The 26118-nt window shown below is 43.4% G+C and overlaps 1 protein-coding gene across 1 annotated transcript in view; it reads left to right on the top strand.

The window, feature by feature from the left end:
- The first annotated feature begins 1175 nt into the window (after positions 1-1175).
- LOC140727287 (NXPE family member 3-like) overlaps positions 1176-26118 on the top strand; it is a 131116-nt gene continuing 106173 nt past the window's right edge. Inside the window, 1 exon segment of the mRNA XM_073044548.1 lies at positions 1176-1289. The gene's annotated coding sequence lies outside the window, so the exon portion shown is untranslated.

The following is a 26118-nucleotide window of genomic DNA, read 5'->3' as shown; positions in this document are numbered from 1 at the left end:
CACTGACTGCGCCCCTCCCTGTCCAGTCCTGATGAAGGGTCTCGGCCCGAAGCGTCCACTTTTTGCTTCTTTTTCCATAGATGCTGCCTAGACTGTTGAGATTCTCCAGCATCTTGTGTGTGTTGCTTTGCATTCCCAGCATCTGCAGATTTTCTTGTGTTTGTTATAAAAACAGAACGGCAGTTCAGTGAGCGAAAACGCCTTGTTAATTAAAGAGATCAGTGAAGATTATTTAAACGGGTTCAAGCTGACAGGAAGGCTATAGTTACTCAACGCAGTACAGCAGTGTTGCGCAGAAGAGCATTTCCGAACACATCGAACCTTGGAGCGAATTGGCCACAACAGCGGAAGACCACACCTGGTTTCACTCCTGTGTCTAATAAAGTGCCTTTTGAAAAGAAAGGAATATAAAAGTATCCAAGAAAATGGATGACAGGAGAGAGCATCAGAATGTGGCGGGGTTCTGTGACAAGGAATGAAGGCATTTGTTTGCCGGGTCAATCACTTTATAATCACTATTGTGCCCAGCCCACGACGTATAAGGGCGCTAAATTGATCTGATATTTATTTTAAACCAAATATACGCTTAGTATTTTTTTATCTTTGGCAGCCAGTTATCTAAAATTACCCACAGCAGACTCTAGAAATTCCGATCCTTCTCTCGCTACAACTAAAGAGGGTGAAAGGTTGTCCACTGACAATCGCAATTCCTGCTCCCCGTCTTCAAACCCCTTCAGTGCTCTCTCGCATCCTTTGTTGAAAGTAGTTGGGGAAATGCCGAGTTTGCCCTCTCGATCCCGAAGGCAGTTGTCAAATAAAACAAAATAAAAACCAACGAGCAGTTTCACACTAAGCAACAACCCCCATCCCACAGTCCCCTCTAGCGACCACGCCTTTCTAAGTCTGCAGTTTGTAAATTGTATGCCGCCACATTGCCGTCTTTCGATTTAAATTTCGCCAAACGAAACAAAGTTTTCAAAAACCATGCAGTGATATTTTGTAGCAGTCTGACAAAATAGCCAATTTCAAACTAGCGCAAACCATAAACGTAACAAGAATAAATTTCCATCAAAGCAATTGGCTCAAAGTGACAGCAAATAGGACTCTTTACCGCAGTGAATTTCGCACTTCCACGTTGACTCGTCCAGTTCTGTAAGGCTGCCAGGCTGTAAATTGTAACGACGCTGCCGTCGCTGCTTTATTTTTGCTAGTCTTTTCGTTCTCCCAATACATCCAAGTGTTACTATATGAAATAAGAAGTGCCCTTCGGCGACAAGATCATCACGGAGGTATTTTGTTTCAACTTAATCCGGTGTTTGTTTGTTTTTTGTTATTATTGTTTGCTGTTGACAGTAACTTCTCAATGAAGCATCAAAGTACAATGAGACTTAGATATAGATCGAAACATAATTCCGTTTGAGAAAAGCCCTTCAGGCGATATATGTTTTATTTCTTCTGCTTATATGATTGCTGCTGCAAGTAATATTTAACTTTGATATATTATGGTTAGACCGGGTATTACTGGCACCACCCTTCCGGACTTCCATCGTTCTGATTTTGATTTTTGGGTCGAAAACAAAATCAAAAGTATACATAACCTCGGTTTAGATTCGAGAAACACCTTTAGACAATAATAAGCCCATAAGGTATAGGAGCAGAATTAGATAATCGATTCTGTTCCGTCATTTCATTATGATTAATTCCATTTTCCTCTCAGCCCCAATCCCCTGCCTTCTCCCCGTTTTCCTCGATCCCTCGATGAAATAACATTTATTTTGTAAAGGAACAGAAATTGATTACTTTCTCACGTATCTCATGTTCAGATATGGCCAATTTCTGTACTCTAAAGTTCAACTCCACGTACAGCAAGCCATTTGAAAATAGGATTGGGCTGTCAGCTTTGTGGAGGTAATCATCTCTTCCTAACACAAGTACTATTCCACTAGCGGAAGGCTCCGAGCATTATCTTGTCCTTTGCACTTCCTCTGTATTTTGTGAACAATTATGGGGTCAGTTCTCCGTCATTTCTCTCACTAATTCCCGGGTCTTCGTCTCTCACCCTTCGGAAACCCTGGCTGCTGACTTCCACTCGGTCCTAAACCTCTGAAACCACGCTCGCGGACATCATTCACAGTTTTATAGACAGTGCCCTTGTAAGGTGAAACGGACTTTTAACCCCACAATTTACAGTACCTTGATTGTCCACACACACGATCTTCTGACTGCGCTGCACTTCCGTTGTAACAGTGATACTCTATTCTGTTGTTACCTTTGCCTCCTGTTGCCTCAGTACACTGTTGTAATGAAATGACCTGCATGGATGGAAGGCAAAAGAATGTTTTTTTTAAACTGTAAACACAAAATGTTGGCAGAACTCAGCAGGCCAGACAGCATTTATGGGAGGAGGTAGTGACGATGTTTTGGGCCGAAACCCTTCATCAGGAGTGAAGTAACATGGGATGGTCGAGGGGGGATAAGAAGTGGGGGGAGGGATAAAGTAGAGAGCTGGGAAGTGATAGGCTGGAGGGAAATGGGCTGGGGGAAGGTGGAGAATTATGGGAAATAAAAGAGAAATAAATGTAGGGCTGGGGGGGAGATTATAGTGAGGGGGGAAAAGAGAGAGAAAGAGAACCAGACTAAAGTAATAGATAGGGATGGGGGTAAAGGGGGGCAGGGGTATCAAGAGAGGTCTGTGAGTTGGATGTTCATGCCGGCAGGTAGGAGGCTACCTAGGCGGGAGATAAGGTATTGCTCCATCGACCTGCGTGTGGCCTCATCTTGACGGTCGAGGAGGTCGTGGACAGACATGTCGGAGTGGGAGCGGTCTGTGGAATTGAAGTGTGTGGCCACAGGGAGATCCCGCCTCTGCTGGAGGACTGAGCGCCGGTGTTCGGCGAAACGGTCTCCCAGTCTGCGGCGGGTCTCCCCAATGTATAAATGGCCACATCGGGAGCACCGGGTACAGTATATCACCCCAGTTCACTCGCAGGTGAAGTGGTGCCTCACCTGAAAGGACTGTCTGGGGCCTGGGATGGGATGGCCCAAGCCATTTCCGATCTCACCAGTCCATTGTCTCCCAAACCATTTCCGATCTCATTAGCTCGGGAGATCTCCCATGGACGGCCACCAAACTTATAGTTCCCACACCCTGCACTTCCCGTTTCTACGTCCTACCTAAGATTCACAAACCTGCCTGTTCAGGCAGACCCATTGTCTCTGTTTGTTCCTGCCCCACTGAACTCATTTCTGCCTATCTCGACTCTGTTTTATCTCCCCTTGTTCAATCCCTTCCCACCTATGTCCGTGATACTTCCCATGCTTTACAGCTCTTCAAAGATTTCAAGTTCCCTGGCCCCCACCGCCTCGTTTTCACCATGGACGTCCAGTCCCTATATACCTCTATCCCCCACCAGGAAGGTCTCCAAGCTCTCCGTTTCATCCTGGATTCCAGACCCAGCCAGTCACCTTCTACCACCACTCTGCGAGTCAACTGGGGTGATATACTGTATCCGGTGCTCCCGATGTGGCCATTTATACATTGGGGAGACCCGCTGCAGACTGGGAGACCGTTTCGCCGAACACAGGCGCTCAGTCCTCCAGCAGTGGCGGGATCTCCCTGTGGCCACACACTTCAATTCCACAGACCACTCCCACTCCGACATGTCTGTCCATGGCCTCCTCTACCGTCAAGATGAGGCCACACGCAGGTCGATGGAGCAATACCTTATCTCCCGCCTAGGTAGCCTCCTACCTGCCGGCATGAACATCCAACTCACAGACCTCCCTTGATACCCCTGCCCCCCTTACCCCCATCCCTATCTATTATTTTAGTCTGGTTCTCTTTCTCTCTCTTCCCCCCTCACTATAATCTCCCCCCCCCCCCAGCCCTGCCTTCCTTTCTCTTTTATTTCCCATAATTCTCCACCTTCCCCCTAGCTCATTTCCCTCCAGCCTATCACTTCCCAGCTCTCTACTTTATCCCTCCCCCCACTTCTTATCCCCCCTCGACCATCCCATGTTACTTCACTCCTGATGAAGGGTTTCGGCCCGAAACGTCGTCAGTACCTCCTCCCATAGATGTTGTTTGGCCTGCTGAGTTCTGCCAGCATTTTGTGTTTTTATTTTTTAAAATTTATTTCCAGCATCTGCAGATTCACTCGTGTTGCCTTTTTTTTTAACTGTAGATCGACAGATGTGATCAACATTTTTTTAGTTTACATTAACCAATAAACGTTTTTTTCAGCTACCTATACATCGTTCACCACTGGCGAGAGCTGCTGCCGCTGTTGTAGAAGCCCTTTTGTCACATAAAGCCCATACCCACTCCTACCGTCTGCTGGCTGCGCTCTAGCTTCGCTCTCCCACCCTCCATTATTCTATTCACGTGAAGCACATCGAAAGCATGTCTTGGTCAGTAAGTCCTAACTCTCACTTTCCTTGCCCCGCCGCACTATCTCATAATCTCCATAAATGCTCCTCCTAGATTCCAGACTCCTTCGTCAGCCAAACATTCAACCAGTTTTGGCCGATTATTCAAAGTCTTTTAAATCCTTTCTCCAAGTCTTTCTGTCCACCTGCAAATCAGATCCAAGGCACAGCTTTTGTTCTGCCTTCGTAAAATCACACTTAGCTCACTCCTCCCACCGCTTCCCCAACACAGACATTTTGCACTCCTCTGTATGTAAGACACAGTATGTGCTCTGTATGTTTTATGGAGCACGGAAATAGGCCCTTCGGCCCAACCAGGGTCCCCCCTCTAACCTAGTCCTACCTGCCCGCGCTTGGCCCATAGCCTTCTACAACAGAGGTTCCCAAGCACGTTCCCCTTGCTTAAAGGTATTGGCCCATGGCATAAAAAATGGTGGGTGCCCCGACTCCAAAACCTTTCCTATCTTAATGTATCTGTTCGTGCCTTTTGAATGTGTTTAAATCAATGCAACTGCAGGATTAGAAATACGAGAATGTACGCGGAGGCCAGAATTCCAAACCAACACACACACACACACACACACACACACACACACACACACACACACACACACACACACACACACACACACACACACACACACACACACACACACACACACACACACACACACACACAATACTTCAGGAAGTCAACAGTTCAGGCAGCATCTATCGAAATTAATTAACAGTCAATGTTTTGGGCCGAGCCCGTCCTTCAGGGCTGAAAAGGAAGGGAGAAGACGCCAGAATAAAAAGGTGGGGGCGGGGTGAGAAACTGACAAGGAAAATGAAGGAGGGAGCGACGCTTGGAGAACTTATTCTTTTTTAGGTTCATCTTGGTGCTGATACACAATGAGAAGCTATACTTAACATGAGTAAAAGGGGGTAATTCTTTCCCAGATACATACTTTATTCATAACATATGCAATGAAAAAATCGGGACATTGTGTTACCATCATTCGCTGTGCCGAGCATACCACTATACTTACTCATAATCCTTAGAACAAGTTAGTGGTAGTTAACATTCCCAAGCAATACATCAGCAAAGTATTTGACAAACTGTTGGACAGGCTCCAACTCCGTAATAACTATTGCTGGCAGGATAAAAGATGGATAGGGTAGTCAGGGCATTTAGTTGGTTTGCCTTCATAGGCTGGGCAATTGAGTGTAAGATTTGGGACATCATGTTACAGGTTTAAATCACATTGGATAAGCTACACTTGGAATATTGGAATATCATTAGCTGAACTCCTTGTGTCCGCACTTAATTGTTCTGGTTGAAATGTACAGCAGGTACAGAACCCTTTACCCACACAAACTCATGTTCAGAAACAGTTATTACCCTTCAACCATCAGAATCAGGTTTATTATCACCGGCATGTCAACTTAGCAGCAGCAGTTCAAGGCAATACATAATCTAGCAGAGAAAAAATATGAAATAAAATAATAAAACTAATAATAAAAACAATTACGTTTATGGAATAGATTAAAAAACGTGCAAAAACAGAAATACTGTATACTAAGAAAGTGAGGCAGCGTCCAAAGATTCAATGTCCATTTAGGATTCGGATGGCAGAGGGGAAGAAGCTGTTCCTGAATCGTTGAGTATGTGCCTTCAGGCTTCTGTATCTCCTACCTGATGGTAACATTGAGAAAGGGGCATGCCCTGGGTGCTGGAGGTCCTTAATAATGCACGCTGCCTGAGACACCGCTCCCTAAAGATGTCCTGAATATTTTGTAGGCTAGTACCCAAGATGGAGCTGACAAGATTTACAACCTTCTGCAGCTTCTTTCGGTCCTCTACAGTAATCCCTCCATACCAGGCAGTGATGCAGACTGTCAGAATGCTCTCCACGGTACAACTATAGAAGTTTTTTAGTTTATTTGTTGACACGCCAAATCTCTTCTAACTCCTAATAAAGTATAGCCGCTGTCTTGCCTTCTTTCTGACTACATCGTTATGTTGGGACCAGGTTAGATCCTCAGAGATCTTAACACCGAGGAACTTGAAGCTGCTCACTCTCTCCACTTCTGATCCTTCTATGAGGATTGGTATGTGTTCCTTCGTATTACCCTTCCTGAAGTCCACAATCAGGCTCTTGAACTAGTGACGATAACTTCATTCACCCCTACTCTGAACTGATTCCACAACTTACAAACTCACTTTCAAGCGTACGTTACAACCCACATTCTCAGTATTTTGTTTTTTATTTGTATATTGGTTGTTTGTTAGTTTTTGCTAATGCCGTTTTCTGTAAAGTCCATTGTATTTCATTTTTCCTGTAAATGCCTGCAAGAAAATTAATCCCAATATTGTAATGGTAGCATGCTGTGACGTTCTGGGTGGGGCGTGGTCGACAGCCAGCTCCTGCATTTCTAATTACTAGTACTGTTTATTGTTCTTGTGTTAAAATGCTTTTATGGGATTATGGTGGGAAGTTCTAGTTCATTTATTGTTACATTTTAGCTTGGGTTATACAGTTATTTGCTTGTGTATTTGTGGGTCACCCTGACTGTAACCGGGGGGTGTGTGATGGTCACCTCCCCCGTCTGTGTGACGCTGGATGGGGTTCATTCTAGCTTGGTCATGGTGTCCTGTCTGTTTTTGTGTCTATCACAATTAAACTTTGCACACTGAGTTCGCGGAGAAGGTGTGGAGGAGGATGAAAGGGCTAGTGTCACGGTTCATACACAGCAGCTGCGTAACAGAGGACTCTGCGATCTACAGGCTGTTCGCGGGCACGCACACGGAGACCGGAATCCGGTGCTGCCGGCAGATCATCAAGTCGGTGAAAGACGCTCTTTGGTCAGCCCGAAACTTGTTGGTCTACCAGCACATGGAGATGTCCGTGAGAGAATGCTGCCGAATTGCACATTCTCGGCTGCATGAGTACTCGCTGAGGGACGCACTCAAACCTCACCGCAAGAACCCGATGGGGAAGGACCACGATTTTGAGTTTTTGTCCCGTGGGAGGGGTCGGGTGGCAGGGAGTATACTCCACAACAATGGTGTGTAAAGATGAAACAACGGAGCGCCACGTGAGTAGCTGAAAGTGTGGAAATGTATATCTTCGCTGGACGAGTCGGGGAGAGCAGAAGCGATCTTAGCACCCCAGTGGTCCAGCATCGCCCCACACGCAGCGAGCCCGGGCTTCTGTCATCGAGGCGGAAGAGGAAACTGACGAGGACAGGTACCTGTCTGACGAGGACCTGCCGACCAGCGCCGCCAGCCAGGAAGCAACCTCTGAGACCGGTGCGGTGCACGGCTACTAGATTGGCTTTTTCTGAGCAAAATTCCAGAAAATTGGCTTTTTCCCCCAATTTGGTTGGCTTCAGAAAATTCATTTGGCTTTTTGGCGCTTTCCTGGCTTTTTTATATGCTAAAATTATCTGCACGAAAACTACATGCCATCCTTTTTCTAAGTTAAGGCAGTGGAGCTGCAAATTGCTGTAAGCATAACCTGCCATTGTGCAATATGTACAGTTGACCACTTTAGTGAAATCATGATAGCACATGGGCATGGGAGTACAGTGGAGCACATAAAGTTACATAAAACTAAATGTGCATGCTTAATCAAAAACCACTTCGCCTGCACTGAAAACTGATCTCATTGATGACTTTCAGAACAAGAAATATGCCATCAGTATAGATGAATCTACTGACATTTCAACACAAAAATATTTGTGCATTTTATTTTGATTTTTAAGTGATAGGACAAAGGAAATTGTAACTGGATTTCTAGGTTTAATTCCGGTACAGGAGGCTACAGGAGAAAACATATTCAATTTGATTGACAAGGAAATCAAAAGATGTGGCCAGAGACTTGCAAATTGCATTGGTTTTGCATCCAATGGTGCATCAAACATAGTTGGGTGCAACAACAGTGTGGTCCAGATTAAAAGATGTGTCTCTTTTCTTTGTGCAACTCAAATATATTTGTCATTTGCTGGCACTGACTGCCAGCGACCACCTCCCCACCATGGACCAGCAACGAGCAGGTGAGCGATTCTGTGCTGGCCCGGGTGAGGGAATGGCTGACTGTGGGACGAAGGCCGGACTAGCCAGAGGTCTCCTTCCTGGATCCAGAGACCAAGGCCCAATATTCACAGTGGAGGATGCTGGAGGTCCACGATGGGTTGCTGTTCAGGCGGTGGCAGTTGTCCGACGGTGACAGACTCCCCCGAGGGCTCTGCGCCACGGTGCTGCAGTCGGTGCACGGGCTGGTAGGCGCCAGCCATCTCGGAGTTGCAAAGACATTGGGCAGGCTGCGTGAACACTTCTATTGGCCTGGGTACAGGCAGAATGTGGAGTTGTTTGTGCACGGCTGCGACACCTGCAAGGCGCTGAAGGGACTGGGCCACCAGTCTAAGGTGCCATTGCAGCATTACATGGTGGGGGCCCCAGTATGGGTCTACTGCCCCTCCTGGAAGTAGGGACAATCCCCCAGGCATGGAAGACACTGGGAGAGGTGCTCGATCGCATCCCTCGGGTGCGGTGTCCTGAGCGGTGGAAGGCAGTCGTACTTCACTGGGACTGGCTGGCACCGAATCAGCCCTTGGCCACCACTAACCCAGTGAGGCTGAAGGAAGGAAATGACACTCCGAGTGCCCTGGCTCCTGCATCACACAAACAGGTGGCAGTGTCAACGCCCACCGGAACTTTGGACCTTGCTATGAACTCTGGGTTTGCCGGGGATGGCTGACCCCTTAGGTGGGGGCAATGTGACGTTCTGGGTGGGATGTGGTCGACAGCCTGCCCCTGCATTTCTAATGACCAGTACTGTTTATTGTTCTTGTGTTAAAATGCTTTTATGGGATTATAGTGGAAAGTTTGAGTTCATTTATTGTTACATTGGGTTATACAGTTATTTGCTTGTGTATTTGTGGGTCACCCTGACTGTAACCGGGGTGTTGATGGTCACCTGCCCCCATCGGTGTGAGACTGGTTGGGGTTTATTCTCCAGGTCATGGTGTCCGGTCTGTTTGTCTCTATCACAATAAAACTGTTGTTGAGTTAAAGAGCTTTTTTGTCTGTCATTATGGGCCAAATGGTCCCCACGATACAAATACATCCTTTGATAATAAAGTTGCTTTGAACTTTTGAAGTAAATAATGCCCTTTTCCTGCTTTACTTCCAGTATACACTCAGCGGTCACTTTATTGGGTAACTTCTGTACCTAATAAAGTGACAACTGGGTGCATGTTCATGGTCTTCTACTTCTGTAGCCCATCCACTTCAAGGTTTGATGTGTTGAGCATTCAGAGGTGCTCTTCTGCACACCACTGTTGGAACTCGTGGTTATTTGAGTTTCTGTCACCTTTGTGTCAGCTTGAACCAGACTGGCCATTCTCCTCTGACGGAATTTTCACACACAGAACTGCTGCTCATTAGATGTGTTTCTTTTTTACTTTGGATTTTTGGACCATTCTCTATAAACTCCAGATAACTCTTGTGCATGAAAATCCCAAGAGATCAGCAGTTTCTTAGATGCTCAGTACTCCCCCTCCCAATCTGGCAACAACAATGGTGAAAGTCATTTAGGTCACATTTCTTCCCTGTTCTGTTGTATGGTCTGACCAACAGCAACTGAACCTTTTGGCCATGCCTGCATGCTTTTATACATTGAGTTGCTGCCACATGATACTTGCATTAACTATCATGTGTACATAACAAAGAAGGCACTGAGTGTATTTGTCAACTATACCTGTTCCATTCCCATCATTTTGTTTTCACCCCCTCGCCTTCCACTCGGAGCAAGGATAGAGTTCCAAGTATTCTCACCTTCCATCTCACTCATCATGCTTCCATCTCCGACCGTATTTGTTCCCATTCTCACAGTGCACCTTCCTGTGCAGAGTGCTGGAGTTTTTGATCTAAGGTTCTTTCAGAAGTCAAGAAAGAGTCATAAAACTTGTTGCTTCATAATCATTTATTAAGTATTAATAGAACAAAGAGAAATGGAAATAGGGAGAAGCAGAGAACTAGTAGGAGAAGTGTTGTAAAGGGTCAGTTAGGCACAGAGTGTATCTGACAAGTTCCTAATTTGGCTCAATTCACAGGTACATGGATTTACAAAACTGAATAGCTGTGGGCCCACCTGCTAGGTTTCCCTGACTCTCCATGAACGTTCAAAGAATAGACAAGGTATTACCTGGGGAAAAGATGTCAGGCATTCCTCATGATCCTCATGTGATCTCTGTGAGTCTGTTGAAGGGTTCTCCATATTTGTGATGGTTGGTCTCCGGAGATTTGTTGCTGCCTGAGCTTCCAAAATTCTCTGTTTTAACATTTTTCCTCATCAGGTTAATCTGTGATGTTTCAATTTCACTGGGTCAAGGTCATCTGACTGGTGTGTCAGATTCTCATTGGACATAGCTCAGGTCTACAAGGAATATTGTTTTATGGCCCGGGCCTTCAACTCCATGCCTTTGGTGACTTGTTTCAAACCAGTCAAACTGAGTCATCCAGGCACTGAGCAGAGATGATGAAATTACTTCTGGAAACCTGCCATTTTACACAATAATCAACTTCTTATCTGAGAATGGTCTCAGAATTACCAGAACTTCTTGTGCCTCAGGGCCAGGCCTATTGTTTTCCAAAATTACCTTGAAACTAACGGCAGTATGATCACTAGATGCAAAGTGTTCCCCCTACTCAAACTTCTGTCACCTGCCCTGTCTCATTCTCTAATAGCAGATTGAGTATCACACACTCTCTTGTTCCAACTTCTATGTACTGATCAAGGAAACACATCTGGGCACATTTGACAAACTCTTTCCCATCCAGCACTCTTACAGCATGGGAGTCCCAGTCAGTATGTGGAAATTTAGAATTACTTACAATCATAACCTTATGTTTCTTGCAACAGTCTGTGATCTCCCTACAAATTTACTGCTGTAAATCCCACTGACTGTCGGTGGTCTATAATACAAACCCATTAATGTGGCCACACCTTTCTCATTCTTCAGTTGTACTCATTGAGCCTCAATAGACAGGATCGATAGTTTGTCCTGACTGCTAACTGCTGAGACATTTTTCCTGAACAATAATCCCTCCTAATCTAATCTTAATCCCTCCTGCTCTATCATGTGTAAAACAACAGAGCCCCCTGTTCAGCAAGTTGCCAGTCCTGTCCCTTCTGCAACCCAGTCTCACTAATGGCTACAATGTCATATCTCTACATGCTGATCAACTGCCTTTCCTGTAATACTCCATGCAAGGAGTATTCCTTGCACCTGAACTGGAAGGGGACTAACATCCTAACAGTAAGGTTTACTAGTGCTGTAGGGGTTTGGGGGCGAGGGTGCCTGAACAGTTAGTGCAGAGGTTGGGAAACAAAGCCAGAAATCAAAAAGTTGAGCATGTTGTGACTAATATCCTGAGTTGCATATGTTTCAATGCACGACATATCATAGGAAAGGCAGAAGAGCTGAGGGCATGGATTAACACCTGGAAGTATGATACTGTAGCCTAGTGAGACTTGGTTGCAGGACTGACAGCTCAATATTCTGGGGTTCTGTTGTTTTAGATGTGACAGAGTAGGAAGGATTAAAGGAGGAGTGGTGTTACAAGCCAGGGAAAATCCCACAGCAGTACTCTGTCAGAACAGACTGGAGAACTCACCCAGTTAGGCATTTTGGGTGGAACTGAAGAATAAAACAGGCATGATCATGTTAATCGGGTCTATATTACAGAACACCCAACAGTAAGGGATTTAGAGGAATAACTTTGCAAAGAGATTGCTGACTGCTGCAAAAGACATAAACTTGTTATAGCAGGTGATTTTAACTTTCCACCAAATGACTAGGACTCCCATACTATAAAAGGACCAAAAGGGATAGAGTTTGTCAAATATGTATCAGCAATTAGAAGTCGCAACAAGAGAGTGTGTGATTCTTGATCTGTTATTAGGAACGAGACAGGGCAGGTGACAGAAGTTTGAGTAGGGGGAAGCACTTTGCATCTAATGACGACAATGCTATTGGTTTCAAAGTAAATGTACAAGATGATAAGTCTGGACCACAGATTGAGATTCTAAATGGAGAAAGGCCAATTTTGATGGTATCAGATAGAATCTGGCAAGTGTGGATTGGGACAAGCTATTTTCTGGCAAAAGTGTTCTTGGTAAGTAGGAGTCCTTCAAAAGGGAAAATTTGAGAGTATAAAGCCTGCATGTGCCTGTCAGAATGAAAGGTAAGGATAATGAATGTAGGGTACATGGATTTTCAAGCGATTCTGAGGTCCTGTTTAAGAAAAAAAATGAGATGATTAGCAGGTATAGGCAGGTAGGAACAAATGAGGTACTTATGAAATATAATAAATGCAGGATAACACTTAAGGAAGAAAGCTGGAAGGCTAAAATAAGGCATGACGTTACCTACCAGACAATGTAAAGGAGAATTCCAAGGGGTTCTAGAGATATGTTAAGAGCAAAAGAATAGCTAGGGACAAAATAGTCCTCTGGAAGACCAGAATGATAACCCATTTACCTTCTTAAAGGTTTGTGTGGGTTCAGCATGTCGTCTAAAAGTTAGACAATCTTATAGATGTACTGTGACTGTTTGCATTACGGCCAGGTATGGAAACTCCAAAGCATAAGAATGGAAAAGCCTATGAAAATGGTGGATACAGTCCAATCCCTGACAGGAAAGCTCTTCCCAGTATTGAGTGCATCTTCAAAGAAAGCCGGCACAAGAAAGCAGCATCCATCATCAAGGACCCCACCATCTTGCCATGCTATCTTCTCACTTCAGCCTTGAAAAGGAGGTACAGGCACCTTAGGTCTCACACCACCAGGTTCAGAAACAGTTATTACCGTTCAACCATCAAGCTCCCGAACCAGCATGGATAATTTCATTCAACTCAACACTGAACTGATTCTCAGTATTATTTGCTTATTATAGAGTCATAGAAAAGTACAGCACATATGACCCTTTGAGTGAAGAGTGAGGGAATTCAGCAGGTCAAGTAGCCTCTGTGGTGTGCAAAGGGAAGCCAAAGCCTGTGTCAAGATTAGACATGTGTAAACCTGCAATGTGTTTGGTTCCTCTACCCCACAGCAATTTGTATAGAGTCTAATTTTCCTAACTGTGCAGTCTGGGCTAAAATCCTCCATCATCACTGATAAAGGAACCATCAGCCTTTACATCAATCGCAAGCAGGTTCTGATTTGTAAATCCACAACTAAGTTCCAATGCATTTACTTCCTCTTCTGAATCTGAATTAAGCCTATTATCACTGACATATGTTGTGAAAGTTGATGTTTGGTGGTACCAGTACAGTGCAATATGTATAAAATTACTATAAATCGCAATAAAGTATATAAAAAATAAATAGTGCAGGAAGAGAGCAAAATAGTGAGGTAGTGTTCATGGAGCATTCAGAAATCTAATGGCGGAGTGGGCTAAGCAGGCGCAATGATTCCCTTCATGGTGACAGCTGTCTTTGGCTATTTGTCATTTAGTATAACAGGTCTGGATCACTATTCATCACTATTCAAGCTCCCTGCTTATATTATGCACTTAGTATTCAACAAATGTCTTATTCTGCAGCTGATGTGGGATGTGGAGAACAACCCCTAGACCAGGGTTTCTCAACCAGGATTCCAAAAGAGGTCGCTAGGTGTTCTGCAAGCGATTGTGACTAAAATAAAACTGCTAGCGCTCGCAGTTGTGGATCGTGGCCGAGCAGCTCCAGTAGCAATCTCAGCCCAGTATGGCAGGGTGCAGTATTCTCAGCTTTTGATGCGAGATAGGAGAATTACCTCCCCCAACTTCCCCTTATGTGCTGCCGACTGACTTATGGGAGCTAACAAACTCTATCAGTGTAGTAGAAAATTGGAAGGAAATTTTCATTCTAAACATGGTCCAGGCTGGTGATTTTTGAAGAGGAGGTGTGAGATAGAAGAGAAGGATTCTATGCCTGGGCTTATGGACAATTCTGATAGGGTTAATGATGAAGAATTACAATTTTCTGAGTCATTTCACTGCACAAGTGTAACAACAGCCACAAAAAGGTCTGTTTTTTAAACAAAACTATAAAAGTTTATTTACACAACAAATACACAAAGTACAAACATTAAGTGTTTCGAACATAGAAATCTATAGCACATTACAGGCCCTTCGGCCCACAATGTTGTGTCGACCATGTAACCTACTCTAGTTACTGCCTAGAGTTTCCCTATCGCATAGCCCTCCGCTTTTCTAAGCTCCATGTACCTATCTAAGAGTCTCTTAAAAGACCCTATTATATCTGCTTCTACCACCGTTACTGGCAGTGCATTCCACGCACCCATCACTCTCTGACATCCCCCTGAATAAATTCAAATTAAAGCTGTCTCTAAAACAGTCTATAAAGTAGTAAATCCCCTGGGGTTGTGGGGGCACCGCTCTAGGAAATCCCCCATTGAAACCATTTGACAGCATGCTCCCTCTCCAAGGACAGTCGGGCAAGAAGGTATCCTTGGAAAAGAGGCAGGCAGTCAGCCCTGGCTGAGCCCTCGACTTTCCACCGCTCGACCCAAGAATGGCCGTCTTGACCAGGTCCTGGAGCAAGCCCACCAGTAGATCCTCCTTGTGACCCAACCCCTACCGTAATGAGTGCCCGTATATAAGGAGTGCGGGGCAGAATTGCAACCAGAACCTAAGCAGCAGCTCCTTGAGATGCCCAGATGGGGGCTGCAACCTCTCACACTCCATCGCAGCATAGTACACTGACTCCTCACAACCACAGAATGGACAGGTGGACGAGGTGTCAGTGAACCTGCTTAAAAAACCTCTTGCATTTTACTGCCCTATGCAACACCACACGTCCCAGTGTACAGGGGAAGGGCCCCTGCATAAAGAGATTTCCACTGGGGGCCTCCTCCACTGCCAGATGGTAAAACAAACTGCTAAGATGAGCCTGGTCAGCAAACGAAGGCAAGGAAGTGAAAGGTGTGCAAGAGCAGCCTGTACAAGAAATGTTTTGGAGTGGCACGGAAGGGCATGGTGGGCATCCCCGTGAATGGTTGACATTATGTGGGACCCTCTCCTGGGGCCTGGGTCTGGCGAGACTCCCGGCCCATCAGGTGCTGGTGTAGTCGGAACCCCTCCATTTCCCCGAGCCCTCTCGACACCCACCTTGATAGGATGGGGACCGGTCCCTCTCGCAGCTCAAGCACCGTCCCCCATCAGCACAGGAGCACCCTGTCCGGATGAGACTAGAGCCCATACCATCACCAGCTCTCGGTAAAAGCGGGGAATTCCGTCAAAGCGGTGCGGCCAATGCTGTCCGCTGGAAGGGAGTGTCCCCATTGGAGGGGCGTCGTCAGCACATGGTGTCTTGGAGAGTGGTCGCTATACAGGCATCTCTGAGGCAGAGAGCCGCTGACTGGATGTGGACACACCAATGACTGACCGTTCTCCGTGATGGAAAGACTCTGGATCTCAGCAGAGACCCAGTGCCTCCCGTTGCTCCAGAAGAAGTCCACCAGCCTCTTCTGGGTCCTGGAGACAAAAGCTATGGGTGCGACTAAAGTAATCACAGGCACCATTTCTTTACAATGAAAGCTACTTGTCAACGGGTTTTACATGGACTGGTGATCTAAGTTGTCCCACCTCATTGCATCTAGTCCGTGGCAAACTATTTAAAAAGGCAGCAATGGCTCCAGCAAAATTGAAAAGCCACTTAACTACAAATCACAGCAATATGACACATACAAGTGCTGAATATTTTAATGACTATTGGAATCTCAAAACAAACTGATTAAAGTTTTTAAAACTAAAGTTACAGTCAGTAAAAGGAAAAAATGAAGCAAGTTGTTTAGTAGCTTCAATACCTGTTCACTCAAGAATGTTGAAAAAAGTGTGAAAACCTGTACAAAGAGCACACTAATCTCTACTACAGACAGAAATCCGGTGACTTAACAGAGGAGGAGTTCACAACGGGGTGTTTGAGTTGAAAGGTGAATTGCAGGAGTACTTTTAAGAAAACAGTAGGCCAAATTTTGCTGAGTGCTTTGAAGATGAAGAATGGCTGCCGAAACTAGCCTACTAAGCAGACATTTTTCATCATATGAACCAGTTGAACAAGTCTCTGCAAGCCCCTGAAGTAAATGTTTTGACTTCAAGTGTCAAGATTCTTGGATTTAAAAGAAAATCAAATCTTTGGAAAAATCATGCTGCTAAAGGAAATCCTGAAAATTTTCCACTACTGCTTGGGCTTGAGAGTGAGGAAGGATATCAAAGTCTCGAGTCTTATTGAAAACCACCTGGAAGAACAGCAGAACAAAATTGAACAGTGTTTTCCTCCCTTTCAGCAGAAGTGTATGACTAGGTGAGGGACCTTTTCTCTGAATCTTCTGCTCAGCTTGAGAACTTGACATTGAGAGAAAGGAAGAAGTTTGTGAGATCGTGCACTCAAGATGAGATTTGCTGACCTGCTCCTGGTAAGTTCTGTGAAAGAAGAGCATCCTGCTACTCATAGGAAAGCAATGAACATTTTGCTGCAGTTTACAATGTCTTACATGTGTGAACAAGCCAACAAGTATCTAGTATCAAATGAGATGATAGCAATCATCTCATTGAAGGTGAACTCTGTGTGTGCTTATCTCAAGTTTAACCTGGAATTGAGAAATTTATCATGTTTGCCTTATGAGTTTTTAAAATTTATGAAGGGGAAAGAAAGAAATTGATTTCAAGAAAGGTAAACTAAGCTTAACTATCTGTTTCTTTTTTCAAGACGGGTTGGCTAAAAATTCACTCTCTACTCAAAAGAGCATCGACAATTATTTTTGGATTATCATATCTACAACTTAGTAATCACATTAAGGTACCCTGAGCTGTAGATATAATATTTTTTTATGTAGGGGACTCCTGAGACATAAAAATTATTTCAGGGGTTCCTCCAGGGTAAAAAGGTTGAGAAAGGCTGCCCTAGACTATATGCTCCCGGAACATCCTTGCATACAAAGGTTGATTGTCTATAAACAATGATCACAGTTGGCAATCAGGCTGCATTGCACTGTTTCCAGTTGCTGCATCATTATCTAAATATGGACTTGGTGGTTGGTTACTGCAGAACAACAGCCAACAACTGGAAAGAAAACCATAAACTGTCTGTTCCATATGTTTTTCTTAAGAAATGTTGCTTATTCTGTCTAGAATTATACTTATCGTCACCTCATACAGCTTAAGTACTTTAATTTCCTTAATGAATACTTGTACTGATTCCTCCTTTGCCTTCTTGAGCATTTTAGCAACAATAAATCCCATTACTGCAACTACCACTCTTCAGTAATCTGTTCCCTTAGTCCCACTAGGTCTATTGTATCACTTGTAGATCATCCAGCTGCATTTCTTATTCCTGCTATCTCTACTCGGCCATTTCTGGTCCTATTTGTCTTTGGGAACACATTTTTCTTCTGGCAACACCACATTAGACATGTGGAGGCTGTTTAAAGATCAGTTGCACAGAGAACAGGAAAGGTATGCTCCTGTTAGAAGGAAGAATGGGGATAGAAAGAATCTTGGATGTCCAGAGAAGTGATAAAAAGAAGATAAAGGAAAAGTATGTAAAGCTTCAAAAATTAGGATCAAAGGAAGCATATGAGGAGTAAAAAGAAGGCAGAAGAGAAGAAAGAAGGGAACTAGGAAATCCAGGAGGGGCCATGAAAAGTCCTTGGCAACTAGGATCAAAGTGAATCCCAAGGCATTCTATACATAGATCAAGAGCAAGAGAATAAGAGCAAGGGAGCAGTAGTGATAAGGGGCAATGGTCAGAGGACCAGACAGGGGATTCTGTGAACAAGAACAGGACACCCGGATGGTATCTGCGTCTCAGGTGTCAGGGTCAGGGACATCTCAGATTGTGTCCACAGCATTTTAGAGAGGGAGGGAGAGCAGCCAGACATTGAGTTCAAATGTCAAGAGGTTATGTGCAAATTCTCTAGTTAGGACATTTCTACAGTTTTGCATTCAGTTCTGCTGGCCCCACTATAGGAAGGATGTTGAGACTTTAGGGAGGGTGCAGAAGAGATTTACCAAGATGCTGTCTGGTTTAGAAAGCAAGTGCTATCACAAGAGGCTGGATAAACTTGTGTTGTTTTTTTCTGGAATGGCTGAGGCTGAGGGGAGATCTGATAGAGGTTTATAAGATTATGAGAGACATAGATGGAATAGACAGAGGGTGTCTGTTTCCCAGTGTTGAAATGTTTAATACCAGAGAGAATGCATTGTAAGTGACAGGGAGTAGGTTCAAAAGGATGTGAGAACATTAGAACATAGAAAGTTTTTGACAACCTGCCATTTGGGCCAACAAAGCTTGCCAAATTCCTATTCACATAGTGTGTTGAAATAACTATCAAGTTTAGATTTGAAAGTCTCTTAAGGTACTAATCTAAACTACACAACTAGGTAGTTTGTTCCAAGTATCCACGACTTGATGTGTAAAGAAATGCTTCCTGATGGTGGTCTGAAATATCCCTTTAAACAGTCCCCAGCAATGGTCCCGTATCTTTGAAGATGGATTAATTTTGAAGTAGCAGCTGGCATCCACTTGATTTATACCCTTAATCATCTGGAACACCTCTATCATGTTTCCTCTCATTTTGTGTCTAGTTAGGTTAAAAAGGTTTAATTCTTTCAATCTTTCTTCATATCTCATACCCTGCAGACCTGGAATGAGTCTAGTCACCCTCTCCAGTGCCTTCTTATCCCTCATACAATGTGGAGACCAAAATTGTACACGGTATTCAAGGCATGGCCTCACAAGTGCATCATGCAGTTTAAGGAGAATGTCTCTTGACTTGAACTCAGCTGAGTGCATTATATAGGCCAACATTCTATTAGCCTTCCGAATCGCTTCTGTATATTGTCTAGATGTTGATACTGATATTGCCCAAATGCCCAGGACACCCAAATTCTTTACATACAGTACACTTTCTAACTCAACATGCTCCATTGTATATTTATACTGTATCTAATATTTCTACCTCCTATATGTAATACTTCACATTTATTTAATTTCAATTTCATCTGCGATTTATCTGGCCATATCTGGATTTCGGTTAGATCTCACTGTATTGATTCTGCTCCCTGAATGCTATCAACCCACCCCTAATTTTTTTTGTGATCAGCAAACTTTACTAATATGTTTGTTGTGTGCTTATCCAAATTATTCATGTAAATTAAAACCAACAGTGGTCCTGAACCAATCCTTGAAGAAGCCTCTTCTTGGTGTGAAAATGATCCTCTCACCATAGTTCATTGTTTTCCGTTTTTGAGCTAATTCTACACCCATTCACACACTTTACCTCCCTACCTCCTGTAATTTGAGTATTAACCGCTTGTAGGGGAACTTGCAAATGCTTTCTGAAAGTACAAGTAGATGATACCAACCTCTTTATTGTTATAATTTTTAGTTGCCTCTTCATAGAACTCCAGCATATTAGCAAAACTTGATTTTCCCCTTTCTAAACCCATGCTGGTTTTCTGCTAACATGCCTGTTCTTATCAGCTGCTTTTCCTTCTCATTCTTTGTTATTGTTTCCATTTCCTTGCATGTGATACCCATTAAGCTTACTGGTCTACAGCTACCAGGGCCAGTGCTGTCACCCTTGGGACAACATTAGCCCACTTCCAGTTCTTAGGGATTTCACCAGTCTTCAATGACTTTTGAAAAATACACATTAGGGGTTTATCTTTATAATCACAGACCTCTTTAAGTACCCTTGGATATTTGTTGTCAGGCCCTGGAGATTTATTAAGATTCAGCCTTTTCAGCTGAAGCAGGACCTCACTTTCTAAGATCTCTCAGTCACTTAAAACAATCTTATTTTTCTGTACACTTACTGACATATTGCTAACATCTTTGCAGCTGAATACTTTACAAGATATGAGTTAAGTGCATCTGCTATGTCCTCCTCTGCATTATTTAACACCCCACTATTATTCCTAATACACTTCCTCCTTGACTTTACTTTTATTACTAAAGTATTTGAAAAATCTCTTAGAGTCAATCTTGGCATTATCAGCAATGTCCTTCTCAACCTGCCTTTGGTAATCCAAATATTCCTCTTGACTATCGCTCTCATATTTTCATAGGCCCTACGGTTAATACCATTATTATTTTTTCTGTATTCCTTCTATAGTATCTTCAATAATTTTGATGTATATCTTTATTCATCCATGTAGTTGATCCATTGTTTTTATGGCTTCTCATGATGTTGGGTATGAACATTTCTTAAACTGCATACGTTACCTCTTTAAATCAACTCCACTGTTCCTCAACATCAAGCAGATTCTTCTAGTTTACCTCTGAAGTTTTTGCCAATCTGCACCAGCTTTGCATTTCTGAAATTCAAGTTAATGACTTTAGATTTTACTGATATACTCTCCCAAAGAACTGTGAGACTTACATGTTGTGATCACGTTCCCAAAGTCTCAACAATTTCCATACTCAAAATTCTATTTTGATTGTTACGGGATATCTAATCTGGACAGGCCACTCGCCCCATGTTGGTGTCTTAACATTCTGGGTCAAAAAACAGTCACTCAATAACTCAATGAATTCACGTTCCTGTAATCCATTAGTCACCAGGTTCTCCCACTCAATGTTTGGGAAATTAAAGTCTCCCATAAATATAACATCACCCTCAGAGCTTGCTTTATTTTAGTATTCTGATAGATTTGTTCATTAAATTCACTATCAAAATTAGGGATGCCTAGAATGCACTGCCTGGTATGGTGGCAGAAGCAAATACATTACAAGTTTTTATCAGAAGCAGAATCAGGTTTATTATTATCAGCATGTGATATGAAATTTGTTAACTTAGCAGCAGCAGCAGTTCAATGCAATACATAATCTAGCAGAGAGAAAAACATAATAATAACAAATAAAATAAAGCAAAATAATAAATAAATAAATAAATAAATTACCTATATTGAATAGAATTTTTAAAATGTGCAAAAACTGAATTACTGTATATTAAAAAAGTGAGGTAGTGTCCAAAGATTCAATGTCCATTTAGGAATCAGATGGCAGAGGGGAAGAAGTTGTTTCTGAGTCACTGAGTGCGTGTCTTCGGGCTTCTGTACCTCTTACCTGATGGTAACAGTGAGAAAAGGACATGCCCTGTGTGCTGGAGGTCCTGAGTAATGGACACTGCCTTTCTGAGACACCGCTCCCTGAAGATATCCTGGGTACTTTGTACACTAGTGCCCAATATGGAGCTGATTAGATTTACAACTTTCTGCAGCTTCTTTCGGTCCTGTGCAGTAGCCCCTCCATACTAAACAGTGATGCAGCCTGTCAGAATGCTCTCCACGGTACAACTATAGAAGTTTTGTTGTATTTGTTGATATACTAAATCACTTCAAACTCCTAATAAAGTATAGCCACTGTCTTGCCTTCTTTATAACTACATCAATATGTTGGGACCAGGTTAGATCCTCAGAGATGTTGACACCCAGGAACTTGAAGCTGCTCACTCTCTCCACTTCTGATCCCTCTATGAGGATTGGTATGTGTTCCTTCATCTTACCCTTCCTGAAGTCCACAATCAGCTCTTTCATCTTACTGATGTTGAGTGCAAGGTTGTTGCTGTGACAACGCTCCACTAGTTGGCATATCTCACTCCTGTGCACCCTTTTGTTGCCATCTGCGATTCTACCAACAATGGTTGTATCTTCAGTAAAATTATAGATGGTATTTGAGCTATGCCTAGCCACACAGTGATAAGAGGCACACGGATGTAGGACAATGGAGGGATATGGACACTGTATAGGTAGAAGGGATCGGAGTTTGGGTGTTTTTGATTTGCTTTTCAGCTAGTTTGACACAGCATTGTGAGCCGAAGGTCCTTTTTCTGTGCTGTTCCCATTGGCAGCAGATGGAATAATTTCTTCACAAGTATAGAGTATCATTCAGTCACATCTGACTCTGTAAGTTTAAGCATCATTTGAATGTGACAGTGACAAGGAACAAGGGGTCATTCTGTCTTCTTTGAGTTAATAAACCCATGATTATCCACTACCTACATTAATATCCTCATTACAGGGTGTCAGGCTGGTTAGAAGGAGATAAGTTAGATACAGATCAAGAAATGTTGCTTTCCACACATTACCATGATGGGATCTGAAGTCACTGTGAGGCATAATAAATTGCATTTGTGTCTCCCTTTTTTAAAACTCCTGGGAGCCAACCCCAAACACTACAATTCCAGAATATCCAAGTAACATTTTCTGTTCTCACTGCACTATTTGCCCTATCATAAGCGTGGCTCCATCAGTGCAGATGGTTGTATTTCTAGCGTCACCTATGCCTGTCCATAATTTTGTTTCCCACTCCATTTATTCCAACTACCCAGTTCCTCCTAGACATTTGCCCCACTACTATTATGTGGTTCCATGCTCCACCTTTCTGTTCTTTCAGATTCCATCATCTGCAACCCTTTGTTCCCTCCATCTACTAACCCCTGGCTTTTGTTGCTACTTCACACAGAGACAAGGCTCCACCTCAGGACAGACCACATCCAGGTCTTGGCTGTTGATTCTCAGACTAGCAGACATCAGGCCTCCTAACTCCAGTCCCTGGTCCAGACTGAACTCTTCCTTGTTCCATCTACCTATCACTGCATCTCACCTGGATCCACCTATTCCCCTAAATCTTCCCCCATCTTTTCTCCTCATCTCTCTATACTGACGAACTTCCAGAGGTACTTCTGCAATCTTGTCATTATGTCCTGTGTCATCTACATCTTAAACTCAGGTCGTTTTCTTCCCTTTCCTATCATTGTTGTTGCATCATCCTTGACCATCCTATGCATATTTGTCATTATTATCTAAAAGTCCATCTGGCCAGGAGTCTACAAGCTCCCTCTCTTAGGATCCTGCACCAACCTAATTTTCCCAATCTACGACCGTAGCATTGTCCTTTCATCTCCTAACTATTACTACTGTTACGGATTCAGCAACAATAAATATATGAGTGAGGCAGGGGTTTTTATAACAAATAACACGTTAATTAAACACTGAAAAACAAACCCCCAAAAGTAAACAAACCACTCACGTAACCAGAAATCAGCTGCTGTGCGGCAGCATAAACAGTTCTTAAAGCAATGAAGCTTAAACAGTTCTTAAAGCGATGTTGCAAAAATAGTTCTTCAAAGTAGTATTGCAAAAGTTCAAAATGATTACAGTCCATTTAAGGAGAGACTTTTTAAGACGATTTAAATTCTCTTTCACATCGTGTTGCTTCAGTTTCCAGTTGAACTACTTCCCACGAAGAATTTACGAAGATGGAAAATGAAACAGCTTAATGGCACTGACGTTTCCTTTACAAAACTGTTCCCAATCCTTTCTGCTATTCACAGGGATTAACATGGGGACAGTCAATGAATTCCTTCCGAATGAGGATCAAACAAGGTCGAGCCTGTTTCACTGTCGAAATTGACTTTCCTCGATCTTTTAACTCCCGAACTCCGATCTTCACTCTCCACTGATTCTCAGCTAGCAGTATTATAAAGAAACTGCTGGCAATGACCTTTTCAACTTTAGGCATTAAATAAAACTCCATCTTTCAACTAAACTGCATCATAACATTAAATCACGCAGTGGCATGAAGTCAACATGGCAAATCCAGCCACGAATTGCCCCTCCTCACAGGGAGGGGTCCTCCTTTTATACCCTGTAAAAAAACCTGTCACATGACCTCTACTGGTGGGAAAATGACGTCACTCCACCACCACAAGACCATTACCTCAAGTCCAGTATATCTTCAACACCTGTCACGTGACAAGTACACCACTGTCACGTGTCACGGGTACGTAACACTACATATGCCATTGGTGCCAATGTGCATTAAGACTTCTGACTGCTCCTACTCCTCCTTTAGAATGCTGTGGACCCAATCCGAGACATCGCTGATCCTGGCACCTGGGAGGCAACATACCATCTGTGTGTCTCCATCAGATCCACAGGATTTCATCACTATTCTTTTAACTAGGGAATCACCTATCACTACTGTAGTCCTCTTCACTTCTCTTCTCTTCTGAGCCACAGCACCCGACTCAGTGCCAGAGACTCAGTCACTGTGGCTACCCCACCTGATAGGTCATCCCCCTTAACAGTATGCAAAGGATACTGTTCCACTAGGATTGTTACTGGAACCTCTGTTGTTTGTGATCTTAGATAAAAGAGTGGGATGAAAATGTGGATGGACTGATTAGTATGTTTACAGATGACAGACAAATTGACATTGTGGGTAGTGAAGAAGATTTTGAAAGGATGTATTGGGATATACTATAGATCAGTTGCAGATATGGTTGGAGAAGTGCTGGAGTTTACCGAGTGAGACGTTACCTATTGGGATCAGGTGCAGACAGATTTACAAGATGAGGTAGACAACAGCTTTGTGGGAGAAGCCAGAGAGCGGTAGTAGACAGTTGCCTCTCTGACCGGAGGCTGCGACTAGTGGAGTATCATAGAGAGTGATGCTAAGCCCCTTGTTGCTTGTCATCTATATCAATGATCTGGATGATAGTGTGGTTAACTGGATCAGTAAATTTACAGATCACACCAAGATTGGGGGTGTAGTGGACAGCGAGGAAGATTATCAGAGCTTGCAGTGGCATCTGGACTGGCTGGAAAAATGGGCTGAAAAATAGCAGATGGAACTTAATGCAGACAAGTGCAAGGTGTTGCAGTTTGGGAGGACCTTACACAGTGAGTGGTAGGGCACTGAGGAGTGTGGTAGAATGAAGCAATCTGAGAATACAGGTGCATAATTAATTGAAAGTTGTGTCACAGGTTGGATTGTAAGGAAAGCATTTGGCACACTGGCCTTCATAAATCAAAGTACTGAGTACAGCAGATGGGATGTTTTGTTGAAGTTGTATAAGGCATTGGTGAGGCCTAATTTGGAATATTGTGTGCCATTTTGGTCACCTACCTACAAGAAAGATGTAAATACAATTGACTAAGTACAGAGAAAATTTACAAGCACTTTGCTGGGACTAGAGGACTTGAGCTATAGGGAAGACTGAATAGGTTAGGACTTTATTCCTTGGAATGTAAAAGATTGAGGGGAGATTTGATTGAAGTATACAAAATTATGAATGGTATAGATGGGGTAAATGCAAGCAGGGTTTCTCTACTGAGGATGTGTGAGACTACAACCAGAGGGCATCAGTTAAGGGTGAAAAGATTAAAGGGAACATGAGGGGAAACTTCTTCACTCAAAGGGTGGTGAGAGTGTCGAATGTGTTGCCAGTGCAAGTGGTGCATGCAAGCTTGATTTTAACATTTAAGAAAAGTTTGGATAGGTACATGGATGGTAGGGATATGAAGGGCTATGGTCCTGGTGCAGGTCGATGGGAGTTGAGAGTTTAAATGGTTTGGCACAGACTAGATGGACTGAATGGTCTGTTTCTGTTTGTACTTTTCTGTGACTGCATCATTCTAGATGGGATTAGTTTCATTTGGCATCATGGTCAGCAGAGATATCCTAGGCTAAAGGACCTGTGCTGTACTGTTCTATGTATAACAATGAAATCTTAAAGGAGGTAAGAATGGACAAAGAAAGGACAGTTGAATGAAATGCTATTTTGCATCTGTCTTCAATGAAGATGATGCAAATAGCATCTCAGAAACAGCAATAAACTGGGAATG

Source organism: Hemitrygon akajei, chromosome 5, assembly GCF_048418815.1.
Source record: "Hemitrygon akajei chromosome 5, sHemAka1.3, whole genome shotgun sequence".
NCBI classification, from domain to species: domain Eukaryota; kingdom Metazoa; phylum Chordata; class Chondrichthyes; order Myliobatiformes; family Dasyatidae; genus Hemitrygon; species Hemitrygon akajei.
This window is presented reverse-complemented; position numbering and strand designations above follow the sequence as displayed.